Consider the following 14,827-nt stretch of genomic DNA (forward strand, 5'->3'; position numbering starts at 1 on the left):
TTTGCCAAATTTCATTTTCTTTGCTTCTGTCAAGCATGTTTTTCTTTTCTTCCTTTTTGGTCTCCTCAATCCTTAACAAAGTTTTGTTCTTTAGATATCTTATCCTCTGTTCATACATAAAAGTATATGACTAGTTGATTAGCAATTCTCTGAGCTATAGAGAAAATAACATTTTAAAAACAAACCTTTAAGCTAACAAATGAAGTCTATTTAAAAAAGGGAATGATAGAATAAAATTAGACTCTAGAAAGAAAAAAAAAGACAAATTCTCAAGAAAAAGAAGGGAAGATATTGCATTCATGAAGCAAACAGGATGATTATATATAATATATGTGGGTATACACATAAGTGTATGTGTGTACATGTATATGTATTATATATATGTATAAACAAAAGGACATTGTTTTGCAATTGGAAATTAAAAACTCAATACTATGGTTGAAAGATAAAGTTGAGAAAATCTTACAGAAAGACGAGAAAAAAAAAACGAAGAAAAAGATAATAATGGAGAAGATAAGAAGTATAAGAAAATGAGAGACATGTTCCATTAATTTAAATATCCAAATAATAGGAGTTTGAAGAAGAAACTACATGAGATTAAAAAGAAAAAAATAAATAATTTGAGTAGTTTTTATAGATATTAAGGGCATGCATTTTTTTAATTTTAATGCTTCATTAAATGTGCATAACTAGTTGAGAAAACTAGACCAATGCCAAAGGCATACATTTGTGAAATTTCAGAATATTGGGTTAAATGGGAAGATACTATAATATTCCAGAAAAAAAAAAAAAAAACAGTCTACACACTGAGACACAGTCATTAGTATGTCCTCAGGCTTTTTATGAGAAACAATAGAAACTAAAAAGAAGTGGAAAATACCTTAAAAATTCAGAAGGAAAGTGAAAACTAAACTAGATCCATAATCAGACAAACTATCATTCAATTGTTAGTCTAATATAGACATTTTTATAGAGTGCAGGGACTCAAAAATTAAAGTTTGTTACTTAGATCTGAATAACATACGTACAGTAATCATGAAATAAATACAAATATTTATTTAACCAAAATTATGACAAATCATAATGAGAGGATAGGGTGATGGGTGGAAAGTGATGAGTGTGTATTGTAGTTAGAAACAGAAACAAATTAAATGCTTATTCTTCACCGAGGGAAGAGAATACATATGTTTTAAAAATAAATATAGCAATACTAGCTTATTTAGAGATATAAACCAGTCCTAAAATAATGCCTAAAATATGTGAATGTAGCTGTTTCTGCTGCATAGTAAATGTAAGATGATAAAAATGGAAGATGAGACAGAGAAATATTTTGAAGAAATTCTGTAAAAACTGTTGAACATTTAATATTTTCATATTTACACACATACTACTGGGTTTCAAAATGTAAGCACATACATAAATATAGTAACAGATTTTGGGGGACTACTCATAATGATAATTCTCTTTTTATGTTTTCATTTTTAAAAAAACATCTACAGTTTCTATATATGTTTTAATAAGCTTAATTAAAAGAAATGGCATAGAAATATACATTTCTTTTGAGATCTTTTGTGTTGAACATTATGTCTACCTAAGTGAGCCAGGGCAAATCACAAAGGCTTATCCAAGTTTAACGTGTGTTGACAAAAAGTAATTCCAACTACACTATAAGGATAAGCTAAGTTATTCCACTGTAACAAACTTTAAACAAGAGTGACTTTAAAGATAAAGATTTACTTTTACTAAATATGTCCTCTGCAGAGCAGCAACCATCTCTGTTTCATACAGCATCATTCATGAGCCTAACAGAGGGATCCATACAAGATGTTGTGGCAAGACTAAGAGTACACAGTGAATTTATTCTGGATCATGAATACTTTGACTGAAAGGAGCACATTGTTTTTGCTTACTTTTAATTGGCCAAAGTAAGTCATATGATCATAATTAAATCTGAGGGAATAAGTAGTACAATCTTCCCATGTGCTCAGAATGGGAAGTAAACTGGCACAAATCCACAAGGTCTCAGCTAAGGTTAATTATTACTACGATTATTATTATTTTAACTTAGTTTCCTTACTGAGCCCGCAGGTTGAAAACCTTGTTTCCCTGCACCTTTGCAAGCCCAAGGAATATAAATTACGGATTATTCTTGTTACTAGACGGCTTAAAATCAAATTTCTGTTTTATTAAAAAACAAAACAGGGACTTCCCTGGTGGCGCAGTGGTTGAGAGTCCGCCTGCCGATGCAGGGGATACGGGTTCATACCTCGGTCGGCGGCTAGGCCCATGAGCCACGGATGCTGAGCCTGAGCGTCCAGAGCCTGTTGCTCCACAATGGGAGAGGCCACAACAGTGAGAGGTCCACGTACCAAAAAAAAAAAAAACAAACAAAACAGGACTTCCCTGGTGATCCAGTGGTTAAGACTCTGCACTTCTACTGCAGGGGACGCGGGTTTGACCCTTAGTCAGGATCCTTGATCAGGGAAGTCCTGTGTGCTGCATGAAGTTCTGGCCAAAAACAATAAAAAAACCCACCCTGTTATCTGTAACCCAGACAAATTTATAATATTTATATTTATAATATTTCTTCCTCTGCTACTTATATTTGTATGATTTTAGCACATTACATAAACTTTCTTATCTATAAAATGATAATAATAGATCTTATCAATTTTTTGTAAGGATTTAATAAGTTAATATATATACAGTTTTTAAAATAGTGCTTGGAAAATAGTAAGTTTATTAAGTGTTTTCTGTTATTACTACCAGTAGTAGTATATTTTTATTTTTGTCTCAGGGTGATTATGGAGGCATAAGATGGGGGGTATGTAGACAAAAAAAATGATCTCCTTTGATGCCTAGTGTTTAAATTTCAAGAATGTCCTAGAAGGGCTAGAACTACAATGAAATTCCTAAACAGCTCACTTCTGACTGTGTCAGACTGATCAACCTCTAACTCTAGTCTCTTACAGAAGGAAGAATGTTCCCTCAGGTGGAAGGGGGAGAATACAAATGTAAACACACACACACGCGTGCACACACACACACACACACACACACACACATACACAACCTGCTTCACCTCTATTGTTCTCTACATGCAAGAGTAAAGCATTGCAAGCCATGTAAAGATGCAATGTGACATAAAATTAAAAAAACAAAATCAGTCAAAAGAAAGAGATGCACTAATGTTCCACATATTGGAGTTGGAGTTAAATACAAGAGCTTTGATCCAAAAGAAGAAAAAAATTAGGAGGTTACTATGTTTAATGCAAGGTGTTTTAACCAAAAAACATGGGAAATGTATTCAACATAGAATAATAGTAAATTGAATTGTTCCCAAATACTAAATGAAATATTTTAATAATAACTATTAACATTTAATAATTAAAATGACAGGAAACATGGAAGGATATTATGGTATAAGCATATGCAAGATCAAATAATTATATACATTATAATTAATTCTAGAGAAAATAAGAAAATAAGTTGAAAGAAAATGTAAAAATTAATTGTATTTAGTTTGTATCTTGGCATTAAGAAGAATGTTTTATCTTTTCTAATTTTTAATGAATTTATACAAAATTTATAATGAAAAACATGTTTAAGATTCTAAAATGTATTTTTATATGTTAGAAGACTGAGGAATGAGAAATGAAAAAATAATATGATTGATTTAGGCTAATAGAAGAAACTGGAAAACTGAGTTTCTGATGTTAATTTCAGAGTATGCATATCATGGTGGTAAAATATTTTATACTAGTCATGATTTGGATGGAGTACTGGAATTTCAGTCCTTTGACATAACATTTCATAATATATATATAATATATACACCTATTATATATGTACATATATATACAAATTATATTTTCTGTTTTACATATTAGAAAATTTATTCACAACCATATTAAGAACTTTCATTTCTGAAGCCATGATTCAATCCCAATTCAATCTGACATTTTTTTCATCAGTCCATATTTTCAAAACTTTTGTAAACTTTCACCCTATAAAATAATGCAAAGAGTTATATTAATGCAATATTTGCAGGTCCCTTATAATAATCAGATCTCAAAGAAATAGTTTTAGGTCATGGCACTGAAAGAATCAGCTTGTATATACTTAGGCATTTTCAAAAATTTAATAGATCCAGGAAATTCTCGTTAATGATTTTTAACACAACAAAAAGGGAGTCAATTGGGTATTATTTACTTCCTAAAAGGTATACAATCCAAATATGAAGTGTACAAAACAAAAACAATTTGAAAAAACCTCAGTTTTCAAAATAAGGGGACAGAAAATATTTTCTGTAGAGTCAGAAAGTAAATACTTTAGGTTTTATTCACCATGAGGTCTCTGTTATGACTACTCAACTCTGACTTTTTAAGTGACAAAAACCATACACAATACATAAATGAATGGTTGTGGCTATTTTCCAATATTTTTTTTTAATAAAAATAAGCTGCAGGCTGTATTTGGTCATAGTCTATAATTTGCCAACCCCTACTGCCTACCTAATTAACAATTTCAGGAAATGCATAGGACAAAAAACGTGTTTAAAAATGCTATGAGGAAAAATTCAGCAAAATCCAGACTTCAGAGAATACTACAGGACAAATATCACATTTTTTTCAAAAAAGTTAATTGCAAGAAAGAAAAAATAAAGATGGAATAGTAACCTACATATTAAAATACAGTAATGAGACATATCAACTAATCTAAATGTAAGGACTTTATTTTGATACAAATCCAAATAAGGAAATTGTAAAAAACATAAGATGAACAGGAAAAAATTGGTAATTTCTTTTTATTTTTTCATTAAAAAAATTTTTATTGGGGTATAATTGATTTATTATGTTAGTTTCAGATGTACAGCAAAGTGAATGTTATACAAATACATATATCCACTCTTTTATAGATTATTTTCCTATATAGGCCATTAGGGAGTATTGAGTTCCCTGAGCTATACAATAGGCCCTTATTAGTTATCTATTTTATGTATAGTAGTGTGTATTTGTCAATCCCAGTCTTCCAATTTATCCCTCCCCCCTTGCACCCCCAGTAACCATAAGTTTATTTTCTACATCTGTAGAACTATTTCAGTTTTGTAGATAAGTTCATTTGTAACCATATTTTAGATTCCACATATAAGTTATATCATTTGATATGTGTCTTTCCCTGTCTGACATACTTCACTCGGTATGACTCAGTATGAAAATCTCTAGGTCTATCCATGTTGCTGAAAATGGCATTATTTTGTTCCTTTTTATGATTGAGCAATATTCCTTTGTATCTATGTACCATATCTTTTTTATTCATTCCTCTGTTGATGGACATTTAGGTAGCTTCTATGTCCTCACTGTTGTGAATATTGCTACAATGAACATTGGGGTTCAAGTATATTTTTGAATTATGGTTTTCTCCAGATATTCACCCAGGAGTGGGATTGCTGGATCATATAGTAGCTCTATATTCAGTTTTGTTTTTTTTTTTTTTTTTTTTTTTTGCAGTACACAGGCCTCTCACTGTTGTGGCCTCTCCTGTTGTGGAGCACAGGCTCAGTGGCCATGGCTCACAGGCCCAGCTGGTCCGCAGCATGTGGGATCCTCCCAGACTGGGGCACGAACCTGTGTTCCCTGTATTGGCAGGTGGACTCTCAATCACTGCACCACTAGGGAAGCCCTATATTCTGTTTTTTAAGGAATCTCCATACTGTTCTCCATAGTATCTCTATCAGTTCGATTTCCCACCAACAGTTTAGGAGGGTTCCTTTTTTCCACACCTTCTCCAACATTTATTGTTTGTAGATATTTTGGTGATGGCCATTATGACAGATGTGAGGTGATACCACATTGTAGTTTTGATTTACATTTCTCTAGTAATTAATGATGTTGAGCATCTTTTCATGTGCTTTTTAGCTATCTCTATGTCTTCTTGGAGAAATCTCTATTTAGATCTTCTGCCCATTTTTTGATTCAGGTATTTGTTTTTTTCCTATTGAGCTGTAGGAGCTATTTGTATATTTTGGAGATTAATCCCTTGTCAGTTGCTTTGTTTGCAAATATTTTCTACGATTCTGAGGGTTCTCTTTTTGTTTTGTTTATGGTTTCCTTTCCTGTGCAAAAGCTTTTAAGTTTAATTAGGTCCCATCTGTTTATTTTTGTTTTTATTTTCATTATTCTAAGAGGAGAATTGAAAAAGATCTTGCTGTGATTTATGTCAGAGAGTGTTCTCCCTATGTTTTCCTTGAAGAGTATCTAGCCTTACATTTAGGTCTTTAATCCATTTTGAGTTTATTTTTGTGTATGCTTTTAGGAAGTGTTCTAATTTCATTCTTTTACATGTAGCTGTCCAATTGTCCCAGCACCACTTATTGAAGAGACTGTCTTTTCTCCATTGTATATTCTTGCCTCCTTTGTCATAGATTAGGTGACCATAAGTGCGTGGGTTTATCTCTGGACTTTCTATCCTGTTCCATTGATCTATATTTCTTTTTTTGTGTCAATACCATATTGTTTTGATGACTGTAGCTTTATAGTATAGCCCGGTCAGGGAGCCTGATTCCTCCAGCTTCTTTTTTCATTCTTAGGATTGCTTTGGCTATTTGGAGTCTTTTGTGTTTCCATACAAATTGTAAGTCTTTTTATTCTAATTCTGTGAAAAATGCCATTGGTAGTTCGACAGGGATTGCATTGATTGTTTTGGGTAGTATAGTCATTTTCACAATATTGATTCTTCCAATCCAAGAATGGGGTTTATCTCTCCATCTGTTTGTGTCATCTTTGATTTCTTTCATCAGTATCTTATAGTTTTCTGAGTACAGGTTTTTTTCCCTCCTGATGTCAGTTTATTCCTATGTATTTTATTCTTTCTGATGCAGTGGTGAATGTGATTGTTTCCTTAATCTTTTTTCTGATCTTTTGTTGTTAATGTACAGGAAAGCAAGAGATTTCTGTGTATGTATTTTTTTTTTCCTGCAACTTTACTAAATTCATTTATGAGTGCTAGTATTTTTCTGGTAGCATGTTTAGTATTTTCTATGTGTAGTATCATGTCATTAGCCAACACTGACGGTTTTACTTCTTCTTTTCCAATCTGGATTATTTTTATTTCTTTTTCTTCTCTGATAACCATGGTTAGGACTTCCAAAGCTATGTGAATAAAAGGAGCAAGAGTGGACATCTGTGTCTTGTTCCTCATCTTAGAGGAAATGCTTTCAGCTTTTCACCATTGAGTATGATGTAAGCTGTAGGTCTGTCATACATGACCGTTATTATGTTGAGGTAGGTTCCCTCTAAGCCCACTTTTTGGAGAGTTTTTATGATAAATCAGTGTTGAAATTTGTCAACAGCTTTTCCAGCATCTATTGTGGTAATTATATGGATTTTATTCTTCAGTTTGTTAGTATGATGTATCATATTGATTGATTTGCTTATATTGAAGAATCCTTGCATCTCTGGCGTAAATCCCACATGATCATGGTGTATGATCCTTTTAATGTATTGTTGGATTCTATTTGCTGGTATTTTGTTGAGGATTTTTGCATCTATATTCATCAGTGTTATTGGTCTATAATTTTTTTTTTTGTAGTATCTTTGTCTGGTTTTGGTATCAGGGTGATGGTGGCCTTGTAGAATGTGTTTGGAAGTGTTCCTTCCTCTGCAATTTTTTCGAAGATTTGAGAAGAATAGATGTTAGCTCTTCTTTAATTGTTTAATAGAATTCACCTGTGAAGCCACCTAGTCCTGGACTTTTGTTTGTTGGAAGATTTTTAATCACAGTTTCAATTTCATTACTTGTAATTGGTCTGTTCATATTTTCTATTTCTTCCTGGTTCAGTCTTGGAAAGTTATACCTTTCTAAGAATTTGTCCATTTCTTCCAGGTTGTCTGTTTTATTGCCATAGAGTTGCTTGTAATAGTCTCTTATGATGATTTGTATCTCTGTGGTGTCCATTGTAACTTCTTTTTCAATTCTAATTTTATTGATTTGAGTTCTCTCTCTCTTTTCCTTGGTGAGTTTGGCTAAATGTTTATCAATTTTGTTTATCTTCTCAAAGAACTAGGTTTTAGTTTTATTGATCCTTGTTATTGTTTTCTTTGTTTCTGTTTCATTTATTTCTGCTCTGATCTTTATGATTTCTTTCCTTGTATTAACTTTGGGTTTTGTTTGTTCTTATTTCTCTAGTTCCTTTAGGTGTAAGGTTAGATTGTTAATTGAGATTTTTCTTGCTTCTTGAGGTAGGATTGTATTGCTATAAACTTCCCTCTTAAAACTGCTATTGCTGCATCCCATAGATTTTGGGTTGTTGTGTTTTCACTGCCATTTGTCTCTATGTATTTTTTAATTTCCTCTTTGAGATTTTTCAGTGATCTCTTGGTTATTTAGTAATGTACTGTTTAGCCTCCATGTTTTTGTGTTTTTTACATTTTTTTCCCCTGTAATTTAATTCTTATCTCATAGCATTGTGGGTGGAACAGATGCTTGATATGATTTCAATTTTCTTAAATTTACTGAGGCTTGATTTGTGACCCAAGATGTGATCTATCCTGGAGAATGTTCTGTGTGCACTTGAGAAGAAAGTGTAATCTGCTGTTTTCAGATGGAATGTCCTACAAATATCAATTAAATCTTTTTGCTCTCTTGTGTCATTTAAAACTTGTTTTCCCTTATTAATTATCTGTCTGGATGATCTATCCACTGGTGTAAGTAAAGTGTTAAAGTCCCCTACTATTACTGTGTTACTGTCGATTTCCTCTTTTATAGCTGTTAACATTTGCCTTATGTATTGAAGTGCTCCTATTTGGGTGCATAAATATTTATAATTGTTATAACTTCTTCTTGGATTGATCCCTTGATCATTATGTAGTGTCCTTCCTTATCTCTTGTAACAGTCTTTATTTTAATGTCTATTTTATCTGATATGAGTATTGCTACTCCAGCTTTCATTTGATTTCCATTTGCATGGAATATCTTTTTCTATCCCCTCACTTTCAGTCTGTATGTGTCCCTAGGTGTGAAGTGGGTCTCTTGTAGACAACATATATATGGGTCTTGTTTTTGTATCCATTCAGTGAGCCAGTGTCCTTTGGGTGGAGGATTTAATCCATTCACATTTAGGGAAATTATTGATACGTATGTTCCTATTACCATTTTCTTAATTGTTTTTGGTTTGTTTTTGAAGGTCCTTTTCTTCTCTTGTGCTTTCCGTTTTAGCATTTGTTGTAGAGTTGGTTTTGTGGTGCTGAATTCTCTTAGCTTTTGCTTGTCTGTAAGCTTTTTATTTCTCCATTGAATCTGAATGAGAGCTTGCTGGGTATAGTATTCTTGGTTGTAGGTTTTTCCCTTTCATCACTTTCAAGATATCATGTTACTCCCTTCTATCCTGCAGAATTTCTGCTAAAAAATCAGCTGATAACCCTATGGGGATTCTCTTGTACGTTATTTGTTGCTTTTCCTTGTGGCTTTTAATATTTTTTGTTTGTATTTAATTTTTGTTAGTTTGATTATATTTGTTTTGGCATGTTTCTCCTTGGGTTTATCCTGTATGGAACTCTCTGCACTGCCTGGACTTCAGTGACTATTTCCTTTCCCATGTTAGGGAAGTTATTGACTATAATTTCTTTAAATATTTTCTCAGACCCTTTCTCTTTCTCTTCTTCTTCTGGGACCCCTATAATTTGAATATTGTTGCATTTAATATAGTCCCAGATGTCTCTGAGACTGCCCTCTTTCTTTTCATTCTTTATTTTGTTCCATGGCAGTGATTTCCACCAGTCTGTATTTAAGCTCACTTATATGTTATTCTGCTATTGATTCTTTCTGCTGTATTTTTCATTTCATTTACTGTATTGTTCATAAGTGTTTATTTGTTCTTCTAGGTCCTTGTTAAACATTTCTTATATCTTCTTGATCTGTGCCTCCATTCTGTTTCCAAGATCTTGGGCCATGTTTACTATCTTTACTTGAATTCTTTTTCAAGTAGATTGCCTATCTCCTCTTCATTTATTTGGTCTTTTAGGTTTTTACCTTGCTCCTTTGTCTGCAACATATTTTTCTGTTGTCTTATTTTGTCTGACTTACTGTTTTTGTGGTCTCCTTTCCACAGGCTGCAGTGTAGTAGTTCCTCTTGCTTCTGGTGTCTGTCCCCTGTTAGGTGAAGTTTGTTCAAGGGCTTGCATAGGCTTCCTGGTGGTAAGGACTAGTGCCTGCGCTCTGGTGGGTGGAGCTGGCTCTTGTGTCTCTGGTTTGCCAGGTAGTGCCAAGAGGTGTGTTTTGGTGTGTCTGTGAACTTAGTACAACTTTAGGCAGCCTGTCTGCTGATGGGTAGTTTTGTGTTCCTGTCTTGCTGGTTGTTTGGCCTGAGGCATCCAGAAGTACTGGAGCTTGCAGGCTGTTGGGAGTGAGCTGGATCTTGGTGCTGAGATGGCGACCTTGGGGAGAGCTCACGCTTATCAATATTCCCTGGGGCTAGAAATTCTCTGGTGGTCCAGTGGCCAGGACTTGGCACTCCCAGATTTTACTCCTGGCCAGGGAACCATGACCCCAGAAGCCACATGGTGTGGCCAAATAAAATGGTGGGGAGGGGGTGGGAAGAAAGCAAACAGACAAAGAAAAACCAAGACATACAATAAAAACACAAGCAAACAAAAAACTTGAAAAACACAAAGAAATCAGAAAAGAAGAAAACAATTAAAGAAACAAACAAAAAAGAAACAAACAATAAAAAGGAAACTAACAAAAATCAAAACAACAAAAAAGCAAAGAAAATAAAAAATAAAATGACACAAACAAAATGACAGCAAAACAAAACAAAAACCCACAAAAAACAAAAAAGACAACAACAAAAAATATTAAAAGAGACAAAAATATATATATTTAGTAATTAAAAATAATAATCAAAAAATGTTAAAAATTAAAAATATAACTAAAGCAACAACAAAACAAAACAACAACAAAAAATTTCCTAGAACCTCTACCATCAGTGTCCTTGCCCCCACAGTGAACATCCACATACCCTCACCTCCCCAGGAGGCCCACCAAGACCTCTAGGTAGGTCTCTGGACCTGCTGATAGCAGTGTGGGGGCAGCTCAGATTCTGACCTGGCCCAACCCGTACTTGTACATGTCCCCAAAGTCCACAGCTGCTAAAGCTCGACGAGTCTCAGTTGTGGGAGTGCTTGTTGTCCATTCAGCTGTTCTGCAGGCGTTGGATATACCAGGCCAATCTTGGGGGTTTAATCCATACCTTGTACAGTTGCACAGAGAGGTTTCAGTTCCTCTTCCTTAGTTGCACAGCCCCTGGGGCTTAGCTTTGGTTTTGGCCCCTCCTCTGCATGTGGGCCACCCTCAGGGGTCTGCTCCCCACCCAGATGAGAGGGAGCAAAGATCACAACTGAAGGGGGCCATGCTTGCTTGCTTAGGTGGGATGGGCCAGAGGTGGCAACAGATTGGTGCACACGTACTTGCTCAGGCAGGAGGGGCATAAGTTGACTATGACTGCAGTAAACATACTTGCACTGATGGTTTCCCCCTCCAGTGCCCGCAGATGCCGGGGTCAGCAGGAAGCAGTCATAGACTGGGCATGCACACTTGCTCTGGTGGGAGTCCCTCCCAGTGCCCATGGAGGCAGGGGCTGGAGTGTGGGGAGAGAGGCTGCGATGGTAGCCCTGCCCATTTCATGCCACTCAACAATGGCGCCTCACTTCCAAGGCAGTCCATGCTTCCTTCAGAAGCATTCTTGGATGCAGAGCTCCTCACTCCCATCCCTTCAGGCTGTCTCTGTGCAGCCAACAACAGTCCTCTTCCCGGGTCCACTCTCCTAACCCCATGCTTCAGCACCCAGACCCCACCAGCACTGGCAGACATCTATCTCAAGCTGGGACATGCAGGGCTGTGACACAGACAGCCAGTGAAAGTCTCTCTGTGTCCTGCCTGCCAAAGACTGGCCATTGCACTTTCTTGCACTAGCTCCCAAAGCCCCCCTCTATTTCAGTATATCTTGCCTCTGGTGAGGGGGCCTCCTGGATGTGGTAACCTCTCCTCTCCTTCAGCTCCCCCGGAGGTGTGTGGGTCCCATCCCATTTTCTCTTTTCTTTTTCTTCCCTTTTTCTCCTTTGTCCTACCTGGTTATGTGGGGATCTTTTCTTGTCCTTTAGGTGTAAAGGTCCTCTGCTAGTGTTCACCAAGTGCTCTGTGTAAATTGTTCCACTTGTAGATATATTCTTAGTGTACATGTGGGGAGAAGTGAACCCCAGGTCCTCCTATTCCAACATCTTGACCACTCTTGGTAATTTCTTTTTAAATGTGATAATGGTATACTTGTTAGAATATACATATAAATGATTTCTTGTATTTTGAAGGTATAGATTTAAATAATTTTAGATAAAATAATTCTGGTGTCTGATTTGATTCAAAATAATCTGGGATAAGGTAAGAGAGTGTGATAAGTGGGTCTGGTTACAGATGAGACAAATTAGGCCAAGAGGTGACAATTATTGAAGGTGGATGATAGGCACATGGGAGTTCATTATACTATTTTACTTTGCAGACATTTAAAATTTTCTGTAATAAATTAATTTTTTTTAAATTTAAAGTTGCACACAGCAACACATAATAGGAATGCCACTAACCTTGTTATATGGATACATCAAGAAATACTTTGACTAGAATTGTGTAGAATTACAATGGGGTTAATTGGCAAAATAACAAAGCTGATAGGTTTTTTTGGTGCTTTCTTTTCTTTTCTTTTTTCATCTACTCTTCACCTATTCAACTTCTATAACTTATTCATTTTTTAATCTCTTTTTCTTCCCGTCCAGGCCCACCTTACCTGAACAATTTATTTTCCTACAGAAGAAACTCTCAAGATTTCCATTGTTAGGTTAAACTGATTTTAGTTAACTAACAGGGTTGGAAAAGATTCTGACCTAATGTCAAATTACATTCCTGGAATTTCACATATTCTCTTTGGAATGAAGTATGTTTTTCCATTCTAAGGCACTGAGTGGGTATAACCATACTAAGAAATGGAGTTTGTACATCCAGTCTAAGAGGCTGAGTGTGAATGTCCATGCTGAAGAATTGAGTAGGTATATCCATGCCAAGGAACTGAGTGGGTATGTGCTGCTAAGGAAAGGAGTTCATCATCCATGCTAAGGAATTAAGTGGGTATGTCCACACTAAGGAAGTATGTTTAGTAAAATTTATATGAGTTTTTGATGTTCTCACTCTCTTGTGCCGATGAGAAAATCATTAAGCTGCTGGTTTGGATAAGTAACATTTTTCCCTATGAGGATGCAAAATCCCAGAATTGTAGTGTTGCAGTGTAATCCTGGAACTGAGCAGAACCCTGCAGAGCCCCCCATAGAGGGGACATAAAGACCCCTCTATGTTCCCTGCCTCTTGTTTATAGAAAAACTGAAGTCTCCCAGGCCTCCCTGAATCACAAAAGAGCAGGCTCGAGCAGTTAATGATTAGGACAATAGAGTCACAGACTAAGTGTCTGATACACATTCTTGAGTTGTTTGGCAGATACTGACACTAGAAGGAAAAAGCTAACTGTGTGATGACCAGACTGTAACCATGATATAAACTGTTCTATCTTGGGCAGTACTGAATCTATGGTTAGCACAATTTCAAGGACTGGCCTCAAGCAAATGGGATTAACATTATTGCTCATAATAATCTATATCTTTGTGGACATCAACATATTTGTAGCTTGCTCTGCCCCTATATGTAAGTGGGCAAATAAAATTTTCAGCAAAGAGATGATACATACCCATGTCAACATCTTCCACTCTGAAAATATGGCACCCTATGTCAGTATGAAGAAGTTACAGAAGACAGATTTTGCCCCTAATCCCATAGAAATGAGACAAGTGGGGATTTGTAAGCCGCTCTTTTGCCCCTTTCCTGTTTGTCTGTTTCTGTTCCCCTCAAACCTTAATTATATAAATGAAATTACTATGTAACATTTAACCTAATTTTTGACTTCTGCTCTACTGAATGTGCACAATGCCTTACCTAATCTGTTGATACCTTTCCTGGATTAAGAGGAGTAGGAATGAAGAATTAAGTAGTTAAAGAATGACTGGCTCTCTACACCTAGCTTCCCCCTTAGCAAATTTGCAGGCAGACCACACAGGCAAGATAGCATCCAAAGGAAGATCAGAAGTCAGCACGTCTACATGCAATGGGAAAGTGACAAAAAATCTGACCTCTTACCTTAATAATTAACTGAGATTTTTTCCCTTTTTCCCTTTAAAAATTGTCATGGCTGAGCAGAATCTTTGGAGTTGGTCTCAGGATATGAGTCCACCTTCTTCCCAGATTGCCAGCTTTTCTGAATAAAGCTGCTTTCCTGTCTACCACCACTTGCCCCTCAACTATTGGCTTTTGAGCAGTGAGCAGCCAAACCTGAGTTCTATTACAATCCTAAATGAAAAAGAAATGGTCAGAGGAAGTACTAAAAAAAACAAAAGAAAACAAGATCATAAGCTTTAAGAAGGCAATTTGTTTTGATGTTAAAAAGCCATTTTGTTTCATTTCTGTGACTCAGACATGCATCTTTCCTTTCACTCCTCCTTATTTTTCTCCACTTAAGATAAATATGTGAAAACATAAGCTGTTAGTAAAGTTTAAATTAAACTCAGAAAATTCTTGTCATTTGAATTTCTGCAAATTTAAGATTGACTATAAATAGTTATAACTGGGTTTCTTTCCAATACAGAGTTGCTGATTTACCTAATTTTTAAAAAAATTTCCTTACATTTATTTGTATAGCATTTGATTTTGAACTCTATGTAGAACAAATAATTATGTAAAT

Source organism: Aethalodelphis obliquidens, unplaced genomic scaffold (genome assembly GCF_003676395.1).
Source record: "Aethalodelphis obliquidens isolate GAN/ISIS:26980383/991018 unplaced genomic scaffold, ASM367639v1 scaffold76, whole genome shotgun sequence".
Taxonomy (NCBI): domain Eukaryota; kingdom Metazoa; phylum Chordata; class Mammalia; order Artiodactyla; family Delphinidae; genus Aethalodelphis; species Aethalodelphis obliquidens.